The sequence below is a fragment of the Chanos chanos genome, chromosome 9 (genome assembly GCF_902362185.1).
Source record: "Chanos chanos chromosome 9, fChaCha1.1, whole genome shotgun sequence".
Lineage (NCBI taxonomy): Eukaryota > Metazoa > Chordata > Actinopteri > Gonorynchiformes > Chanidae > Chanos > Chanos chanos.
In genome coordinates, this window is record NC_044503.1 from 20,588,959 (window position 1) to 20,612,168 (window position 23,210).

At 40.8% G+C, this 23,210-nt stretch overlaps 1 pseudogene; it reads left to right on the forward strand.

Moving 5' to 3' along the window:
* The first annotated feature begins 14,306 nt into the window (after positions 1-14,306).
* LOC115820255 (NACHT, LRR and PYD domains-containing protein 3-like) lies at positions 14,307-21,938 on the forward strand (annotated as a pseudogene).
* The last annotated feature ends 1,272 nt before the right edge of the window (positions 21,939-23,210 follow it).

A 23,210-nucleotide genomic window follows, 5' to 3' on the forward strand; every position in this document is an offset into this window, starting at 1 on the left:
TGCACACTGTAATGCACGTTAGCTGCATTTTGATGCAAGCACAGTCAGTCAGACTAATGTTGGTTGCAGTCCTCTCCATGCGTCGATGGAAAAAGCAGGAAAAAAGTAATGTTGCAAAAAAGGGCATATACTGTTTATTTGAATTTTTTTTTTTTTTTTTGATTTTTTAAGTTATTTGATTTTATCTCTAGTTGATAGTTGTTTTTACATCAGAGTATCAAGGCCACATTGAGGAGTGTGGAGTATGGTGCAGGAAAGACACGTAAGTCTAAGAGGCAGAAAAGGCAAGAGAAATTTCGTCATACTGTTGTGAGCTCTCAGGAGGAGCCAAGTCCTGAACCCTCTTTAGGCCTTGAGGTTCCCCCCAACATTGCCCAATTGCAGCAGGATGACCCTGTAATTTGTTCTTTGTATAAACAGGCCCAGGAATTGCAATCAGGCCAAACTCCAGTTGAGTGTAAGGAGGGTATGTTCTATCTCCAGGATGGGGTGTTATTTAGGAAGCACCGTCCTCAAATGGTGGTGCCTAAAAAAATCAGGGAATTGGTACTTGTTTTAGGTCATTCCATTCCCTGGGCATGTCATCTGGGGAAAGAGAAAACCACAGTGCGAGTTTGTCGCTATTTTTATTGGCCAGGCTTAAAAAAAGATGTGGCTAAATTTTGCAAGACTTGTCCGCAATGCCAGCAAACATCCATTAGATGTCCCCCCCAAAGTCCCCCTTATACCACTTCCTGTTGTGGGAGTACCTTTTAAGCAACTTGGTATGGACATAGTGGGTCCTGTTGAAAAAAGTAAGGCAGGGAACCGCTACATGTTGGTGGTGACCGATTATGCTACTAAGTACCCTGAAGTACCCTCTTAAGAGTATTAGGGCTAGGTCCGTAGCTTTCTGTCTTGTCCAGCTGTATTCAAGGGTAGGGTTCCCTAACGCCATAGTTACTGACCAGGAGTCTAATTTTATGTCCCAGTTGCTGAAGCAGGTATATGGGCTTTTAGGGATTAAGGGCATTAGGACCACACCCTATCATCCACAGACTGACGGGCTTGTTGAAAGACTCTGAAGCAAATTCTCCAGAAGTTCATTTCTGAGGCGGGTGCTGACTGGGACCAATGGCTCGCATATCTCCTTTTTGCTTATCGGGAGGTGCCCCAGGCCTCAACTGGATTTTCACCATTTGAGTTGCTGTATGGCCGTGAGGTACGGGGACCCCTGACGCTACTGAAGGAGACTTGGAAGGGAGGACAGGATCTTTCAAAGCCTCCGAATGTTATTGCTTATGTCCTGGAGATGAGGGAGAAGCTGGTGAGTATGACCAAATTGGCCCAAGAGCACATGGCAGAGGCCCAGCAGCAACAGAAGGTCTGGTATGATCGGAAGGCCCGAGCCAGGAGCTTTGAACTGGGAACTAAGGTATTAGTGATGTTGCCCACAGATTCAAGCAAGCTCTTGGCCAAATGGCAAGGCCCTTTTGAAGTGATAAGGAAACTTGGACCTACCACCTATGAGGTGGCCACCCCTGGCCAGAAGCGCTCCAAGTGGGTCCTTCACATCAACTTGTTGAAGGAATGGTTTGATAGAACGGACGAAGAAACACGGGCATTGTGCATCCGAAGTGTAGAAGATGACGAAGAGTTAGAGGAACAGTACTTATCTGTTCAGCCTGTCTCTACCCTAGATCTAATCCATCTTTCTGAGGTGCAAAAGTGTGATATACAGAGCTTGTGCAACCCAGAGGTCTTCCAGGGGAAGCCAGGGCATACCTCCATCATAGAACATGACATTGCGCTCCGTGCAGATGCTCTTCCAAGGTGCACAAGTTATCAAATTCCTGAGCGCCTCCTGGTGGCATTGAAGGAAGAACTGGACCCAATGTTAGCCATGCGCATCATTGAGCCATCAAAAAGTGAATGGTGTAGCCCAGTGGTACTGGTGCCTAAAAAGAATGGCAATCTTAGGTTTTGTGTTGATTTTAGGTACCTCAACTCCGTGTCTAAGTTTGACTCCTACCCAACTCCAAGGATTGATGACCTTATAGAGCGTCTGGGTAAGGCTAAATATTTAACAACAATTGACTTGTGCAAAGGTTATTGACAGGTTCCGATGAGTGCCAGATCACGGGAGCTGACAGCCTTTTGGACCCCCTGGGGTCTCTACCAGTTCACTGTTATGCCTTTTGGATTGCATGGAGCTCCAGCAACATTCCAGCGCCTCATGGACCAGGTACTGTCTGGTTTAAGTAATTTTACATCTGCATACTTGGATGATGTGATAATTTACAGTTCATCCTGGGAGGAACATGTGAGGCACTTGGAGGTAGTTCTCTAGCAGATCCAGTCAGCTGGCCTTACCATTAATCCATCCAAGTGTGCCATCGCTAAGACTGAGACAGAGTACCTATGGTATGTGATTGGCAATGGGATTGTCAGACCCCAGGTGCAGAAGATAGAAGCCATTCAGAACTGTCCCCTGCCACAAACAAAGACCCAGGTGAGATCGTTCCTGGGAATGGCAGGTTGGTACCAGAGATTTGTGTCTAACTTTTCTATGAGAGTGGCTGCCCTTACAGATCTGACACAAAAGAGCAGTCCAAACCAGATCCGATGGACAGAGGAGGCAGAAGGAGCCTTTCAAGATATAAAGGATGCCCTCTGCAGTGGTCCTATTTTACAATGTCCTGACTTTTGTTTTACAAACTGACGCGTCTGATAAAGGCATTGGAGCTGTCCTTCTTCAGGGGGAGCCAGGTGATCGACACCCAGTGGCCTACATCAGCAGGAAATTGTTCCCAAGGGAGGTTCGCTATTCCACAGTGGAGAAGGAGTGCCTTGCCATGAAGTGGGCCCTAGACACCCTCAAATACTACCTCCTTGGGCGAGAATTCCTTCTTGAAACTGACTACAGGGCACTGCAGTGGATGAATCGTATGAAGGATTCAAATGCCAGGATCACTCGTTGGTATCTGTCCTTACAGCCTTTCAAATTTTCCATCCAACACGTACTCGGTAAAAGCAACACTACTGCGGATTTCCTTTCCCGCTTACCAGCTGGAAACCAGAGGTGGGGGGGTGTGTGACGGCTGTGTGTGATGGCATATAGGCCACTGCATCAGTTTAGTTTCCACCTCATTTATCACATACACATAAAATCTGCAATAGATAACAACACAAACTACCATTTGTCCTCCACAACCTTTTATTTGCTTTCAGTTTCTGGGTTAAGTGCACAAACTTGGTTGCTGAAAGATTCTGTTATTCACCATTATTCATTGTTACCTGACTAGTCATCTCTCCAGATTGGTCCGTCATGGAAAGGGGTACGTGTGGAAACACGAGCTATTTATTTGGTTCCCAGAGGCAAGGTGGAGGGTCATACCATTATTAATTATCTGAGGGGACCAGACATCAACCAGTGTTTCCTGAATGTGTTTGTTTTGTTTTCTTTAATAAGATTATTGGTTAAATAACCGATGTATGGTTATGTAAATTTGATTTGAATGCATTAGTTTAATTATAACCTTAGATATTTATATATTAGCCATGCTCTGTTGTTTGTCACCCCCTCTGTCTGTTGTTTGGTGCGGGTCACCAAACTATATATATGTGTGGGAGCTCCCTGTGTTTAGTCTGTCTTTTGTTCCTGTCTCTTGGTCCTGTCTTTCGTCCCGGTGTACCCGAGCATGACTTATTCATTTTTTCCTTTGAGGCTAAACTGATCTCTGCTGGTTGCAGACCTCCATCACTGGAGGCCAGAGCAGACTTTGTTTAGTGGTATAAGAATCATTTTGTTTTGACTTTATTTTGTTTCACTTTCGATTTGCAAAGTTTAATTTCTTTTTTTTTCCCCACAATGAACGGATGCGTCATCCAATAAACTGCAAAATTCTGCACTGCCACTCCTGTCTCTGTGCCCTTCTCTTGGCCCAACCTTTACAAGGAGAAAAAAAAATCTTAGATTTTGAGAATAAGGTTGTAATATCACAGTAATAAAATTGTAATATTACAAGAATAAAGATAATTTTATGAGAGAAAAAAGTTGTAATATTGCGAGAATAAAGTTGTAATTTTAGGTTGTAATATTATGATTTTTCTTGAAATTTTATGACATTATTCTCAGTAAATTATGACTTTATTTCCATTATACTATGACATTTTATCTCAATTACAACTTTTCTCATATTATTCTTGTGATATTATGACCTTATTCTTGAAATCGCAGAATTGTTTTCTTTCGGTGTGACCCTAATACTCCATGGTATGTTCTGCACTTTTGCACATTGCAATTTTTGTTTTTTAAACCAAAAGCAATTAAGAATGTCAGGCAATACACAAGGACATATTCTAGAGAACATTTTATGTCTGTGGCTACACTGGGTAGGTTTTATTGTTTTAAGCATAATTTTAATGTGATAAAATACAAGTGTAGTTGCACCAGTTGTTTTTTCTGACAGTTGCTTGGTCCCATGTAAAATTTTTATTGCAAATGTAAAACCAAAGAGTACTTCTCTGCTGAATGACCATAGTGTGCCTGTCAGGTCCATCACAGACAAGGTCTGTCTGATATGAGATGATTTAGATGTCTCCAGTTTTCTGGGCATCAGCTTTGACCTTGTCTCCTTAGATCAAGAAAAGGCATTTGACCATGCATATTGAACATACATATCTTTGGCGAACCCTTCAAGCTTTTGGTTTTAGCTCAGATCTTATTGCAGTGATGGGAGTGTATTGAAAATCAATGGCAGTTTAAGTGCCCCTTTTAAAATCAGTAATGGTATATAACAAAGTTATGTGTTATAGGAAATTTTGCATTCTCTGTTCACTGAACCACTTTTAAAATAACATTATGGTCCCAGATTAAAGGATTAGTATTACATCATGATACACATCATCAGTTATCAGCCTAGGCTTATGGTTCATGAACAGAAAGACACTGAGTATCGATTGTGAAAGACTTTGGAACCATATTTGTTGCCGAGGTGAAGTGGGAAAAGAGTGAATCACTTGCTGTGGGAAATGGGGTGGGAACTTTAGCCAAGTTACCTGATGGCATGATGTGGAAAAGGGGTGGAGTTAAAAACCTAGGAGAACATCATGAGGATGAGGCTGCACAACTGAAAAACTGGGAGAGTGTAGTGGAGAGAATAATGGGCAGTGTCACAACCTCTGAGCCCTGGGATACAGAACATGGACCCAGGAGCAGACTCTTGCGAGAATGTATTTAAAAAGGTGATTTTAATGATCAAAAATTTCACCAAAAACAGAAAACAGCAGGCAGTGTTAACAGTAAATTCATAAACAGGCAAAAACGGGGATCATGCAAAAACGTGGTTTGAGTCCAGGCAGAGTTCAAAATAACTAGAGGTCAGTCCAATACGAAAGGCAGAGGTACAGAGGAGGGCAAAGCAGTAATCAAAAGTCAGCAGGCAGAGGTCAAAGATGAGGAGGGCAAAAACAGTCCAGGCAATTACAAAAACCAAAAGGGCAAGACAATCCAGGAAACAGGAAGAAGTCAAAAACATGAGCAAGGGTCAGAAAACATACATAAAATCGCAAGAGAACCTTCCAAAAAGTGGCAAGGATAATCTGGCAAGTGGTGAGTGGTGAGTCAAGGCTTTTAAAACACAGACTAATGAGAGAATGGTGAGCAGGTGAGTAGAGGTAAGGCAGGTGGTACGAAAATGTGGAGTGGAAGCCCGGAAACAGAACACAAAACGGGAGAGAGGGAAAACGTGGCTAAACAGTGGAAGGACCAGGCTGGATTGTGATAGGCAGATTAAAAACATGGGAAAGGATTTATCCACAGGTGTCTTTTAGGGGGAGGGTGCTAATGATTAATAATTTGGTTGATTTCGTTTAATGTAGCTGCTGATTAAAGGAGCATACTTGGATGTGGCAGGTGATCATGCACCGGGCCTTACCCAAATGCTGTGTGCTTCGAGAGCGGTGAAACTGTGGCATATAACTAATGTGGCAGGACCTAATCTGAACAATGTACAAGCAGTAGCCTCTTTGTTAGGCCAGAGGTCCACCCACCACATCAACACAGTGATTCATCTGTGGAAAGAAAGGCTGATGGAAGAGGAGTGGTCCTTGTTAAAGGACTATAGACTGAGAAAAATTGTTCCCAATAAGGGGGATTAATTCCCAAAGGTGGGAGTATCCCCAGATTTGAAGGGTATGTCAGGTCTGCTGCTGGATCTGAATGGATTACAAAACTTAAATATGCATACAGAGAATGGAAGTAAAAGTGTTTTATAAATGTTGTGTTAAGATACTGAATAAATAATTACTGAATAAGAGGGCTGACACTGTGTGGAGAGAGTATCTTGGGTTGGGTGAAGAAAAATGTTTGAAGCGTTTTATACAAACCACCATTGACAAAAAGGTCTGGAGGTCTTCAGTGGAGAGTTTTACATAGGGCTGCGGCTGTCAGCGCGTTTTTTGTTTCAATGTCAGTGATAAGGGTGTATTTTGTTCCTGTTATCGGTTCAAATGTCAGTGATAAGGATGTGTTTTGTGGACTCAGGTAACCTGTATTTCATTGTTTCTTGGAATGTTTAAGGTTCAGACTCCTTTTTGATTTGCTGAGTCAGGTATTTCTTAATTTGGAGGGGGGAAGGGGGGTTATTTCAAGTGCTTTTACTTTTGGGGCAGAGTGAAATCAAAGACAGAAAATGAAATGGCAACTGCTTAATTTTTTTGTTGGCTAATTTTAAATTTACAACACGAGAAGGAACAAACTAGAAAACAGAGGCAGTCAGGAAATCATACCATTGTTCAGTGCATTGGTAAAGACTAGAATTATTGTTAAATTCAGTTTTTTATGAAGAAGTGAATAAAATTTTTGTGTAACAATGGTGCTGCTTTGCTCTGTAAAAGAGTGGGTTGTTTTATCCTAATGTGTGGTGTTGAGGATGTGTGGGATGATTCAATGAATGGGGGAGATGCCTTATTAAGGGGTTAAATTATGTCCTTCCTGGGCTGCAGGGTTGATTAATTATTTTTTGCGTTGGGAAAAATTTGTCTAGCTGTATTGGTCATAGGCCTTGGCGATGTAGTCGCTTGTTCTTGTTGTGCTCTCCTAGGATGGTCAGGTCATCAGCAAACTTAATGATGACATTTGAGCTGTGCTTGGCAGCACAGTTGTAGGTGAACAGGGAGTACAGCAGGGGGCTGACCACACAGCACCTGTGGTGCACCTGTGTTGAGGATCAGCGAGGATGAGGTGTGGCTGCCGATTCTCACCACCTGGGGCCTGCCCGTCAGGAAGTTTAATATCCAGCTGCAGATGGAGGACGCAAGACCAAGGTCAGCGAGCTTTGAGACGGGTTTTGAGGGAGTGATGGTGTTGAATGCCAAGCTGTAGTCAATGAAGAGCATTCTCACATACTGTATGTATTCCCATTGTCCAGATGGGTGAGCACAGTGTGTGTAGCCAAGGCGATGGTGTCTTCTGTGGCCCTGTTTGGTCTGTATGCAATCTGAAGAAGGTCTAAAGTGTCAGGAAGGGAGGAGCAGATGTTTTCACTAGTCGCTCGAAGCACTTCATGATGACTGATGTCAGTGCAACAGGGTGGTAGTCATTTAGACAGGAGGCTATTGGTTTCTTGGGGACAGGAACGATGGCGGATGCCCTCAGGGAGGTGGGGACCACGGACTGATTCAGGGAGAAGTTGACCATGTTGGTGAACACCTCCGTCAGTTGGTCAGAGCACACTCTGAGAGCCAGACCTGGGATGCTGTCTGGCCCCGAAGCTTTGTGGGGGTTGATGCATTATAACAGTTGTCACTTTATATGTGCCACACACTTGTGGAGTTTTTATTTCTTGCTGTGTATTACAAACGATGATAATCTCTGTGTGTTAGGAAACGTTAAATTCTTGGGAGAGTAATTTTCTTTTCTTGTGGCACACCTTCCAACATTTGAACTCCATAGGTGTGGTAACAGTGATTAATGGTGCTTTTACACTGCATGGTACCAGCTCGACTCAACTAGCTTTCTGGTAACTGGCGCCTCGTTGGTTTTCCACTGCACTTAGTACCCCCTCGATGTAGCTGGTAACGCCACAAGAAATTGTCGTGGTGTCATCATACTACGTGACTGTCTTCAACGAGGACTTGTGACTTTTGGATTTTATACTACACATTTGAAAGAGAAGCTAAATAACTTTGTTTGTTAGATACTTGTTCAGCCCACATTTATCTACATATCCCCTCTGGTTTAACAATTTCCAATGCACTGACTATAACTACAACTACAGACATGCGAGTCGCAGATATATATATATGTAAAGTTAAACGCTATAGTTTAACCGCTCATTAACGTTAACGGTCTTCCACTGATAAACACGACTTTGTAGGTAAGAGACTTTTTAGGACCGACAAGGGAAAAACAACAGGACTGTTGTTTGTTTATGCTGTGTTCACTTGTAATATCTTTTTCTGATGAAAACTGCTGGTTAAAGTGAGGTTTTTTTTTCATATTAAAAAAATGCTGTTCCTAAAAGTGGTGGAGAGCGTTCTTTGCTACCATAACTTATACTAACTTAGAGTTAACGGTTGCTAACAGGCTAGATTGGCCAGCAACTGAAATAAACAAACACAAACTAGAAACTCTTAGGACTCTCTGGCCAATCAGTAGTCTGCAGTGTTTCACGTCATGTTTTGATACCTACTCAGCTCGCTCAGAACCACGTCGGAGGCGATACCAAAAATAGTATCAGGTACCGGTGTCACAGCCTGCACCTCATCTTTGGACTTTTAGTTTGAAATGTCTTGTGCTCCTGTGGCATGTTTGTTTCCACCCCTCACCTGATCCTGTTTGTTCCATTTATTAACCTCCTTCTCCTCTTGTTAATTTGTTCCAATCATGTTTGCCCTGTTTAGTTCTCCTCTTGTATTTAAACCCTTATGTTTGACTTGTCCTTTGTCTATCGTTGTTTGTGTTAGTATGCACTCTGTTTGGCTGCACCTTTTTTGTTCCTGTTTGCACCTGTTTGTTTACCAACAGTTTGTGAGTAAAGTCCTCCTTTTTGTCACCGTCATTGTGTCTTGCGCTTGGGTCCACCACCACTCCACGCCTGACAACCGGTACTAGATTTGCTTAATGGAAAAGCGAGTAGGATCAAGTTGAGCCAGTACCATGCAGTGGAAAAGCGCCTTAAATTAAGCCATTTTCACATGGACTGGACTGAACTATGGACTGTCAGAATCAGGTTCGGATTTTGTCCGAAGTTGCCCTTTCACACATGTAGCACACAACAGGAGACTATCAGTGTCAGATGCGTTCTCCGTTTGGTTTAGGCAAGGCACCTGGGTAGAGCATGCAGGAGGCAGGACATGACGCAAAAAGTACGCTGTGAAAATTGCAGTGCTTTGTTTAACACATTGAAAAAGGCAGACGAGACTACCGACTTTTGTCGGATGATTTCAGCGTCGACCCTTAGCAACAGAAGTTCCCAAATCTAGTCTCTAGTTAGACAGTTTCATTGACATCTTCATGTAAATGACCCTTCTTCCTCACCCTTGCATGTTTGTATTCTTCCGTTTTCGTGCCAGTCGCATTTTAGAAATGGCATCAACACAATCCGTTGCTTGCTGTGCATTCTCTGGAGTACAATGCGCTCTATAGGCCTTTTTAGCCTGCTGCCTTTTTGGAAAGCAACGGGGTAAAGTTGCTTCCAATCAATGTCTACCATCGGCGAAGGTGTGAGTTTCTCTGATATTCTCCAGATCCAAAGTTCTGGCTCACAAGTTGCTTAAATGGTGGGTATATATTGCAAAACAATCCAAACTGGATCATGGATATAAACTGTTCCATGAACGGTTTATCTTTAATTATGAAACTGATGTCAGCTAGCTACAGAGAGATAAGGCGCTTTCGCACCGGAGGAACTTTTCATAGTTCTTAGAACTGTTGGAGAAAGTACCCCCTTTTTGGCGTGTTCGCACCGCAGAACGATTTTAGTTCTAAGAACGCCATTTTGAGGAGCTTTTTTAGCCCCTACTCCAGGGTAGGTACTTTTGCAGCACAATAGGAACCTTGTGACGTAGGTGTACAGCCATTGGTCCAGACGCAGGTATACGATGATTGCAACCGCCATTTTTAAAGATCCGTGCAAAATATAAAGTCTTAGAACGTATTTCATTTAGCTTTTGATATTCATGTCTCAAAATGTCTGGAATTGTAGGAGGGGGCACATAGTTTTTATGTTTTATTTTACCGGTATTTTATATCCCCCAACAATGACCATTTTGCAACGTCCAATGTTTATTTGTACATTGAAGAGGTAGCGTACACTCCGCTTCGGTAGGTGCTTGTGTGTCTGCTTGTGTGGCTGTGATCCGCATTTTAACCTAAAATAAGAATGTGTTTATCCAGCTTACGATTTTAGGGCTGCGGCGGGGGGAAAAAAAACACGATGCCGCGAGCAAGGGTCAGGCACAAGCGCTATGCTAGCACCCGAAAAGTACTATGCCCATCAAGTCATTCACTGCTACTGCGGTGGTAAATGCATAAATGCATTGGGAAATTATTTTCTCCATTGGACTGGGTCTATCGCCATACAGTTTTATTTTCGTTAATGAGAAGGCAGTTATAGGTTATCTAATGTGCAATCAATATTTCTGTCATTCAAATTCAATAAAACTCATTGCGTATACTGTAGTCTAGTTTGTCGATTTCTTTTGCCGCAGTAATGGTTCTTTTTTTCCTTTTGGAGGTATTTAAAAGGTCTTAAAAGTCATTAAATTTGTACTTCAAAATGTGCAGCTATCCTGGTTAGTCATAAACAACAGCTCTTAGCTGCTATACCGTCGGCCGGCTTACGTCACTTCAGCGTTCCTACTGGCGGTGCGAAAGCAAACAGAAAAAAGGCCCTAGAACGAATGTAGTTCTAGGGGAAGCTCCACAGGGGGTAGTTCCTATCGAATTAGACCCTAGAACTGTTCGGTGCGAAAGCGCCTATAGATCAAGCCACCTAGCTGCTTGTAAATGCACTTCAATAGAGCTGTGTAATGAAATTATCCAATTGTTCACTGTCATAACATATGCCATGATAGTTTCATATTCATTCATGTTTGTTACGTGCATGTTCTTTTTGGTGTAGTGTCCAACATAGTAGACGGTAGTGTCTTAGTACGAGCACAGTGCTACAGGTCAATCAAAAAGAATGAGGAGCCACACAAACTGGAAGTGTAGTGAAGATAACATTAAATCTGTTAGGGGGCAAAAGGAACAAGAGCGCAGAACAAATTATTGTTTGCATCAGTCTGTTGAAGGAGATGCTTTGGCTAAAATAATATTGAAAACACACGCAACAAATGGCTATGGTTTGTCTACAAAATTTTGTTGTCCATATTATGCACCAATAATCGACAAACGAATGCTACGTACTGTTTAGTGCTAAACGCCGATGATTTCATGCAGTACTAGATGATTGTTACAAGACATCTTCCTAGTAACAGTAACGATCTCTGTATGACCTGGGTGATTTTTTGCGCATCTTTCAGTGTTAATGACATATGCACCTTCCTCTGTGGACTAAACAAACATAAAAAAAAGGAGCAGCAAGGAGTCTTAACGTAACGAGCTAGATACCTAAAAGGCACGCAGAAACCTTAGACAAACAACAGCCAAGCTGGCATATCGTGCTGTAAAAGCTTTTTGTGTATATCTATCCTTCACATATCCTTCACAGTATTAGGGCCACAGTAAGGGGAAAACAATTCTTAGATTTTGAGAATAAAGTGGTAATATTATGAAAATAAAGTCCTAATTTAATGAGAATAAAGTCATTATTTTAAGAGAAAAGTCATAATATTTCGAGAATAAAATCGTCATTTTAGGCTGCATGTTATTTCAGAGGGGAAATACCAGAAAAGCAGCCTTTCCTCTGCGTTAAAATGGGGAATGTGGAGCATCTTGTGAAGTTATACTTTATTATAGGTTTCACACATAATGATGAAACACAGTACTTAATCTTTGGGCACATCAGCACCACATAATTATAAGTATCATGTTGACACCCGAGACAAACAGCAGTTTCCAGAAGTTGGCTCGGGTTGCCATTGACTGTCCGATCGCCCATTTGTTGGTTGCTGGTAAAATATTTTCCTAAAAATTATGTTTTTTACGACTTTATAATCATAATATTATGACTTTATTCTTGTAATATTATGAGTATTTCTCAATTACGACTTCTGTTCTTGTAATATTACGGTTTTATTCTCGAAATCAAAGATTTTTTTTCCCCTGAGTCTGGCCCTAATACTCCATCATGAAATTGTAGAAATTCCAAAACTAGTACCAAAAACAAGTTGTCCATAAAAACATATTTGAGAAACCAACAGGGAAGATGGCTAACCAGAAGTAAAGACACCCCCTCTTGGCTCAGACCAGAAAGACTGCCATCATTACATGAAAAAGGCCTATTCGCACATGGACTCAATCAGACATACAACAGACTTTGTACTAGAGGGCTGGTAGAATAAAGTCCACTTAGGATCCGATCCTACTGATTCGGACATTTGCGTTCACACATACAGCCCCTCCGGTTAGAGTCTAGATTATTTTAGGGTTGCAGTGCCTGTGTGAAAGGGGCTTTAGTGTTCTTTGAGCTCTTGTACTGTGGCTCAGTCATTTTATGGAGGCAGAGGTGTCTAGGGACAAATATTTTCCAGCAAAACACCTGAATATTCTGGGGTAAAAATTATTAAGATTGTATATGCCTGATGTATGTTCTGACATCCATACTGGGAACCAGGGGAGTTTTTGAAGTTAAAGAGCTTGTCACTGGGGAAAAAAAGACCAACGTGGACGTTCTCAGTGAAGATTTATAGAGTGTTCTTACAGAGGGTAAAACTGTGATCTTTTCTTTTCCTTAATTCTTTGTTGACCAGAGCGGGTTTCCTTCACTTCTGTGTGAGAATACATAAAATACTGTATGGTGAGTGTCAGCTTGTATTCTCAGTTTAGAACTCATTATAGTGAACCTTTCAGAGGATAAACACAATCAGAAAAAGGTTTGTGTGGGACAAACCCCATAATCACTGTCACAGGTCAATAAACCTCTGTTAGCAGGCAGAACAGCCATCCCTGGAGACCCCACTGACCACCTTTATGTATACAAGTGAAACATTTCTGGGACATGTTAAGAATACATGAGGACACACATTCCATCTCTTTGTCTAAGCATTTTTCTGGCTACCCATTTTTATGAGGGAAAATTTATCCTTTCCAGACAAAATTACAGACTATTGCTCCTTTTCTTATAATAATGAAAATAACTTGACTTCTTTCTGGGTCCATTCACATACTGTCAAATAATATCTACATACTCACAGTACAATGAGTGTATCATTTGAGTAACACGTATCACAGTCCCGATGAAAACCGTGAACAGCACCAATACCAGAGAGGCAGAATAATTAGGTAAATTCTCATTTGAACTCTTCCTTTGAGGGCTTGCTATTACTGATATGCTGCCTGTAAGCTGATAAGCCCTGCCACAGTTTGACAGAATGTATAAAAAAAATTTGTATAGAATATGCTAAATTGGTCACTTTCAGCCCAGCTCAAACTGTTATTTATTTATATGGAATGCTTTGAATGCAAGCGTGGTGAAATAGTTACCAGAAGCTCGCAAAGGTCTTTGACACTTCCCTGGTTGAGTGCCTTTAACTTAACATATCTCCACATCTCCAATCAGTTTAGGTCTGTTCTTTTCTGAAGGACAGATCCATCTGTCCTTTTGTCTTCTATAAGTGTACCTTTTATAAGGGGGGGGGGGGTCAGCACAGGTTACAGGGGGTTTTTGGACTCCTAGATTTGGCACCCAGTCTTCTCCTCACTGTTTACCATGAAAGGTCTATAGATTTACCATTTGTTTGTTCATTTTGCATGATGTGGAATCTCTTAACATTGGAATCAAATCTGTTTTTCCACACAGTTAGAACTCCAACTTCCTGGTCCTCAGAGTTTGATATAATGAAGTATCCCATAGTTTCTGTGTTGCCTACCAGTGCCAGTAGAAACCATTTAGTTGTACGAGCATATATGACCAATTAAAATGGAGTCATATGTAATATCATGACAGGATCACACTCTGTGTATTTTCTCTATTTTCCACATGTCTTCTTTCCCTCATATGTCCAGTGATGTAAGATGGTGAACGCTTCTCAGTTGCTACTGACAACTCTAGATGAGCTGTACAAAAATAAATGCATTGCAAATGTAGTCTTTGAGTTGAGTGCTATGTTAAAATAATGTCTAATCTCATTCTTCACATGCTCCCCAGTGATTCAAGATGCCAGCTATTCCACAGATCCTGCTGCTTACTCTGGAAGAGCTGGAGAAAGATAAACTGAAGAGGTTTCAGTGGTACCTGACTACAGAGAATGCACTAGAAGGCTTCTCTCACATCCCAAAGGCTCAGCTGGAGAATGCTGATGTACAGGACACAGTGGATAAGATGGTGGAGAGATACAAACCAAGAGGTGCTGTGGAGATCACACTACTCATCCTGAGGAGGATGGAGCAGAATAACCTGACTGAGAAGTTAGAGAGTAAACTCAGGGAAGGTAATACAGCTCACATGACATTTACAACACAAATGTTTATGTTAGGGTTGTCAAGGTTATGGTGTTACCTTCTGTGAGTAAAGCAAATACATAAAGCAGTTTTTGGGCAATGTGGAAATATATGCAAGTATCATTAATGGAGATGGAACACTAGGCTTCAGCACATAACACACAGCAGTACAGCATTCACTGAAACATCTGAGATACTTCAGTTTGACCAGTGCAGCCTTCAGTAACTGTTTTGTCAGAGTGTAATAATATCAAATGGTAACATTGTATCTCCTCATGATATGATGGAAGAAGATGTATTGCTGAATAGAAAACTTCACTTGACGTGCCTCTGGATAAATTAGGTCAAAAGTCAAAAATGTCCAGTAAGAATGATCATCAGCTGCACCCAGTTTTGACTTTTGGCTCTGAAAGGGAATCACATGCTTAACAATTCTGCCACAGGCATGACCTTATGCTCACAGTGAGAGTATTTGATTTTTTTTTTTTTTTAATTTTTTGATTTCCGTTTTTTCCTTCAAGCTGCTCCACTCTCATTGACTATTGTCAGTGTCAGGTCTGACAAGATTATCTCACACCACACAGCCTGTGCTATCTTAGATCCTAGACAATATGTTACAGGAAAATCTTGCCATCACAGACATCTCTCTTTCCTTTTAACTAAAACTGTATCTACAAACCATCACACCACTCATTAAATGCAAACCTTTTATGAGGCCTTTAACAGACCAAATTTATAATCACAATTAATTATCATTAATCACAGCAAAGAACTCTTAAGTGATATGTGTCACAGACAAACAAATTCTGAATAAATCAAGCACACCTCAGCTAACAGGTCCCGATATGGTTCCCTTACAACATGGGTTCATTGCAGTTAATGTGGATCAGTGCAAGATCATGGTGTGGTTACAAAACATTGTGCTAATGGGAGAGGATGTCTCATTGTGGTAAAAATTCCAAAATTAGTGTAAAGGATGAGCAGTCCTGCTGGTAGTCTACAGATACATGTCCTGCTCTCAGAGCAGCTTACTTGCTTCTTATTTCCTCTGGACTGATCAGTTTGGTTTTAGATCACATGCAGCAGACAAATGACCTAAAACCAACTCCTTACATTGAACTGGCTGATTAAGGGCACATGCCATGTAACTGAATTTATACATGTAGTGTAAATTTTATTTACTTAATGGGGCCCAGATGAGTAACTGGAGGAAAACTGGATGTTTGCTGAAATTGAAACTGCGTCTCTTTTTCATGTGTATTTGTTATGTATGTCATATATAGTCAGTAGCTTTTTACATCATGTTCATTTGAATTATCTAAACATTCACACATTTGAAACAAACATATTTTAATTGTATATGTGAGACTAAAAAAAAGGTCTGGTAATCATGATGACATGATTCACAGTTTCTCTCTTTCTCTCTTCCCCTTTCTGTAAGAATCTTTTTGCCTCAATGTGGGACTGAAATCTGAAGAAGGGCCTATTCAGAACAGTGCAGTCACTCAAGCTGAGTCCACTTCACTCCAGACAAACATCTCAGCTCAGAATGAAGGTTTGGTTAATTTCACTTAGACAAAAGACATCGTATTTTAACAGCTATGAATTGGCTTTTAATTGCAAAAATCAGTTTTTGTTCAGGATCAATCACATGATTTCCTCAGACGCAGATGCAGGGAGTTTAATCCAATTTAGTCTTTGGGTCACACATTTAAATACTGGTTCTACATCACCAAAGAGTGAATGAACTTCCCTGTCAAATGTCAGCACTACATTCTTCATCTATGTCAAACGTCCCATTTTATTCTGTAGTCTGACTTCACAGTATTTATCTTGCTTTGAAAAATCTTCATTTTACTGGATTGCTGGATTTCATTTCAGTTATTTTCACATTTTACGCACTAACTTGTTGTAATAATTTATGGTTTTGTACACTTGCTCCTATTACAAGGCTCATCAAAGTCCTATAACCCCCAAGAAAGATGATAATCATAGTTTAACAGTGGTAAAATTTGATGAGTACATTAGTTGTCATCAGAAGTTTCTAAGAGACTGTCTCTTCCTTCCTCCCACCACTGAAAAAAAACAGTCAAAGACAAAAGTATGGTATTTATACTGGTCGATTTCTCAATCAAATGAAATCACATCACCACACAGTAATGAAGATGTTTAGCAAGCCAGTGTATTCTGGTTTTGAAATCTGAAATTTTGCATTTCCTTTTACTCAGTTTTACCAGATTATGAAGCTGTAAGAATCAAACTGAAGTCCAGTCTAAAACAGAAATATGAGCACATTTTGGATGGAACATCAGTAAGAGGCCATAAAAAGTTCCTGAATGATATCTACACTGATCTCTACATAGTGGAGGATGAGACTGGAGGAGTCATTCATGAACATGAGATTATGCAGGCTGAGGCATCAACTAGGAGATTTACTACAGAGGAAACTCCAATCACATGCAGTGACATTTTCAAAGTCCCGTCTGATCCCAGTCGAAGAAACAGAAAAGTGCTGACTATGGGTATTGCTGGAGTGGGCAAAACTGTCTCAGTGAACAAATTCATACTGGACTGGGCTGAAGGAAAGACAAATCAGGATATAGATTTTATTTTCCCACTTCTTTTTCGTGAACTGAATTCAGTGAAAGATAAAAACTACAGCTTGATGGAGTTGCTTCATGAACATTTTGAAGATTCTGCTGAACTGAAGTCTCTTCCAGATGGCGATGGTAAAGTCATGCTCATTTTTGATGGACTTGATGAGTGTCGCTTTCCTCTTGACTTTAATAAAAGAGAGAAATTGAAGAATATTGATCAGAAATCCTCTGTAGGTGTGCTGATAACAAACCTAATAAAGAAAAATCTGCTTCCCTCTGCTCTCATCTGGATAACCTCCAGACCAGCAGCAGCCCATCAGATCCCTCGAGACTACATTCACCAAGTGACTGAAGTACGAGGATTCAGTGATAAACAAAAGGAAGAATACTTTAGGAAGTACAATGACAAGGACCAGAATATCGCCGAAAAAATTATCTCACACACAAAGAAATCAAAGAGCCTCCACATTATGTGTCAGATACCAGTCTTCTGTTGGATATCAGCCACTGTGCTTCAGCCAATGCTAGCCAAAGATACCAGTAAAGAACTCCCTACAACTCTGACTGGGATGTACACACAGTTTCTGATTTTCCAAACAAACCAAATGAAAGAGAAAGGTGAGGCTAAAAACATCAGTAAAATGAGAAAACAAGACAAGACTGAACACATCCTTGTGAAGCTTGGAAAGTTGGCCTTCCTTCAGCTGGAGAAGGGTAATCTGATATTCTATGAGGAAGACCTGAGAGAGTGTGGCATAGATGTCAGTGAAGGTTCAGTGTACTCAGGAGTTTGCACACAGATATTCAGTCAAGAGCAGGGAGTCAGTAAGACAATGGTGTTTAGCTTTGTGCATCTGAGTGTTCAAGAATTTCTTGCTGCGGCCTATGTGTTCCTCGTACATTGTAACAAGAAAATGAATCCACTTTATCCAAACACAGCTGCAAACAAGTTTAAATGGCTGTTTAGGAGCACAGAAGCTTTCTATGAATCTGCTATAGACAAGGCCTTGGAGAGTGAGAATGGTCACCTGGACCTTTTCCTCCGCTTCCTTCTTGGCCTCTCACTGGAGTCCAATCAGAGACTACTGAAAGAACTACTGCCACAAACAGTGATCAGACCACAGAGTGTGGAGAAAACAGCTGACTACATCAAGAAGAGACTCAATGAGAACATCTCATCAGAGAGGAGCATCAATCTCCTCTACTGTCTGAATGAACTGAAGGATGACTCCCTTCTGGATGAAATTCAAAATTACTTGGGCTCAGGACATCTTTCAACAGAGAACCTCTCATCGGCACAGTGGTCAGCTCTGGTCTTTGTGCTGCTGATGTCAGAGGAGACTCAAGAAAAGTTTGAGCTGAAGAAATACAGAGGATCAGATGAAGGGTTAAAGAGACTTCTACCAGTACTGAAAAACACCAAACGGGCTCTGTAAGTATAAGAGTTTAGTGGTGCAGTTACTTTAGTTAATAATGTGTACTGTAATCTACAGCGGATTAATAATGTGTACTGTAATCTACAGCAGAACTTGCCCGCTTGTTTCCCTCCAGAGAGAAGGACTGGCAGGACTATATCAGATTTGAGTTTAGTTACTGTGATAATTTAGCAAAGTCAACATTTATGGTAAAACAGAGTGGAACCCTTACAATGGATCACATTTCACAAACCAGATAATGAGTTGATATTCTCTGTCTGTCTGTCTCTCTCTCTCTCTCTCTCCAGACTTTCTATCTCTGAACTCACTGAACAGTCCTGTGAAGCTGTAGCCTCAGTTCTACAGTCAGTAAACTGTCCTCTGAGAGAACTGGACTTGAGTAACAATGACCTTCAGGATTCAGGAGTGAAGTTGCTTTGTGTGGGACTGAAGAATCCACACTGTAAACTGGAGATACTGAGGTCAGTGTTAGTCAGTAACCTGTGAAATGTAAACATATGAACAATCAGTCTGGTTTTATTCAAGAATAGATGGGTAGATCATCTTAGATTTAATGTGTATATCAGTTACAAATTCATTTTTCTTCACCTGAAAGAATTTTGCCATGTGAGGACTTCCATTTGTATGTGTATCATTTAAAGTAGTTTTACATTTGTTTGCTTTGTTTGCTAAGAAGTTTGTAGCCTTTGACTCCAGTCTTTCACTCGTCACTCTTATCAAAAACATGACCAAAACAGTGGAGACAAAGTCAGCGGCCTGACTTTGTCTCCGTGCCCTGCTGCCCCTGCTCGCCCTGCTCCTCCTGTACTTTCCACACCCACTAGCTTTGCTGCATCAGTGCATCTACATACTTTATTCTTTACTCTTTGCTAAATCCTAGTACCCCACTAGTCTTTTACTTTTCCTCTCTCATCTGCTACATGTCTCTGTCTCATATGTCTGAGCATGGGTGCCTTGTGTGAATGTGGCTGCCCTCCTCTCAGGTGCACCCCACCCACCCATCACCAGCTCATCCACCCGACGTCCTTTTCATCCCTCCCTGTCATCCTTCTCATCACTGTTACCCTCCTTGCCCCGGCGGCTGCGGTGGCTTCATGGCTGGTCACCCTCCTGCATTGCTGTGACTGTACTGTCCGCCCCAGCTATTGTCCTTTTGGATAGTTTCCTGTTTAAATTTTCATTAGTCTCTCCAATTTACAGTTTACAGTTAATTATAACTTGGACTTGTCCCGTGCCCATAAAATCACACTGTGTGTTTGAGGAATTTAAGAAAGTTTTTCACACCTTTCTGTCAAACTATCAGTACAATTTTTAATTCTTAAATGAGTGAATGCTAATGTTCTCTCTGTCTCTCTCTCTCTCTCTCTCTCTCTCTCTCCCTCTCTCTCCCTCCAGACTGGCTGGTTGTAAACTCACTCAGCAGTCCTGTGAAGCTGTAGCCTCAGTTCTACAGTTAGTAAACTGTTCCCTGAGAGAACTGGACCTGAGTAACAATGACCTTCGGGATTCAGGAGTGAAGTTGCTCTGTGTTGGACTGAAGAATCCACACTGTAAACTGGAGATACTGAGGTCAGTGTTAGTCAGGAACTGATAGCAAAGTCAACATCTATGGTAAAACAGAGAGGATCCTTTACAATGGTTCACACTACACAAACCAAATGACGAGTTGATATTCTCTCTCTCTCTCTCTCTCTCTCTCTCTCTCTCTCTGTAGGTTGTCTTTCTGTTTAGTGACAGAGGAAGGCTGTTCTTTTCTGGCTTCAGCTCTGAGTTCAAACCCCTCACACCTGAGAGAGCTGGATCTGAGTTACAATCACCCAGGAGACTCAGGAGTGAAGCATCTCTCCACACAGATGAATCAACACTGTCAACTTAAGTCAGTAATGTATGTGTGTGTGTGTGTGTGTGTGTGTGTGTGTGTGTGTGTGTGTGTGTGTGTGTGTGTGCGTGTCTGTGTGCTATATTAGTGGATAGCTTCTTAAAAGTTCAGGTTGTGTATATTTCTCTGAACTCCACTTCTTACCTGTTCATAATTAACCATTGTTGCACTTACTAAATGCAATTAATTTAATTTTCATACTCTAGTACTGCCTTGTTCTGTATGTCATTATACCAGACTTTGGATCCCTTATTTATAAATGGGGCAGTGGTGTTTGTGTGTGTGTGTGTGTGTTTGAGACACATCCACTTGTTTTTGTTTGTTTTTTGTAGTGTGGACCATGGAGGAGAATTCAGGGTCAAACCAGGATTAAGAAAATGTGAGTGCACACACACATACACACACACACACGCACACACGCACACACACACACTCACACTCACACACACACAAACACTGAGTCTGGTTCACCTATGTAAAAGAGAGCGATATTTTAAGTTCTTCAAAAAATACAACTTTTGTTTATGTATTCCACTTAACAAAAAAGAGAAATAACAATTTAATATGAGATAAAATATGACTTTTTATATTTACATTTTTAAATTTTGTATCTAATTTTTTGTAAACAAAAGAAAAACAGAAAATGAGTGAACAGAGCAGGTAAAGTGGAAAACTGGTCAGGAAAGGGTGTAGGTAACGAGAGAAACACACTGGGTCAAGGGTCAAACAACAGAACTGACCAGAGATTTATTATAGAATAAATATGATATAACATTTAATAATATAACACTAATATGATAATATAATATTGTCCTTAAAACACACACACACACAAACACATGGAGTAGAGAGTGTGTGATATGTTTTCTCCTCTAATTTCTCTTCTTCTCTGTAGATGCCTGTGATCTCACACTGGACCCAAACACAGTACACCCAGAACTCTCTCTGTCCGAGGGGAACAGAAAGGTGACATGGGCGTGCGTGAATCAGTCATATCCTGATCATCCAGAGAGATTTGATGAAGAGTTTCAGGTCATGTGTAGAGAGAGTCTGACTGGACGCTATTACTGGGAGACTGAGTGGATTGGATGTTTTGCTATTATATCAGTGACATATAAAGGAATTGGGAGGAAAAGGGAGAGAGATGACTGTAGGTTTGGATACAATGAAAAGTCCTGGAGTCTGTGGTGCTTTCAAACTGACAAATATGCTGCCTGTCACAATAATCAGGCCACTGTCATACCTGCCCCCCCCTTACACACAAACAGAGTAGGAGTGTATCTGGACTGGTTGTCTGGAACTGTGTCCTTCTACAACGTCTCCTCTGACACACACACACACTCACACACTTACACACATTCCACTCCACATTCACTGAACCCCTCTATGCAGGGTTTGGGGTTAATGACTCAGTGTCTCTGTGTCAGATAAAATAAGCAAACACACACACACAAACATCTTATACTTTAATATAATTTTATACTTATACTTATACTTATACATACTTATACATCTTATACATCTTTATTATAATTTATTATAATTTTATTTTAATTATTAATTAAATATTCATATAGACTCACACACACCTACAGACAAACACAAATGTGTGTGTATAAAGTACAGAGTTTTATTTATGCATCAGAAATCTGTGACTGTAATAATAAACAGTTGTCAATTAATTAACAAAGTTTTGTAGACATTTTTTTTATCATTTAGTTTTAAATTCCTCTTGATTTGTTTTTATTTTGTTACAAACATAATGTAAACATGCACATATCAGAGAGAAAAGCACAAATAAAATATTATTAAATATAAAAATATTGGAAGTCTTCTTTCTCTCTCACACACATGCAGACACACTCTCTCACTCTCTCTCTCACACACATACACATACATGCACAATCACTGTCTCTCTCTCTCTGTCTCTCTCTTTCCCCTTCTCTGTCTGTATGTCTGTCTCTCTCTCTCTCTCTCCTCCTCCCTCTCTCTCTCTCACACACACACTCACACACTCTCTCACGCACGTACTCCCCCTGCCTTTCACATATACACTCTCTTTCTTTCCCTCCCTAACCCCTCTCTCACTCACTCATACATACACTCTCTCATGCACACACACATACATACACGCACTCTGTCTCTGTGTGAACCATTTGTTCCGTGCTGTGAAAGAATGCAGAAGCCAGGCTGGATTAACACACACTTCTCGCTTGCCTTGGGTACTGTTGAAAATACAATTTACTTTGTCCATTTACAGCAGCAAAAATGAATGAGAAGTGGTTGTAAATTGACCTTTGTAGTCATACCTAACGGTTACAACTGGTTACAATATGGATTGGTGAGGAGAAACGTGGTCAAAATAGTGTTTTTAACCAAGCTCTGCATTTTTCATCAGCTCTAACCAAATTCAGCTGCACCTGACGTAATAACATAGTTTGAGGTTAAGAGGTTTAGAATTCATACAAAAGTCCATTCAGGTGTATGTGAGTCTATGTGTGCATGTGAGGGTCCATGAAAAGAGTCCATCAAAAAAGAGAGCTGAAAAAATTCTTCAATCAGAAAGTCCAGGAAAGTAAAACTTTGAGGTCAAGATTTCAAAAGTAAATATATACATTTAAGCACCAATTTAAGCACCAATTTGAATACATTCTGCATTGGTGCACATCATTTCATTTACATACATCATACATTAAGTGTGCTTCAAG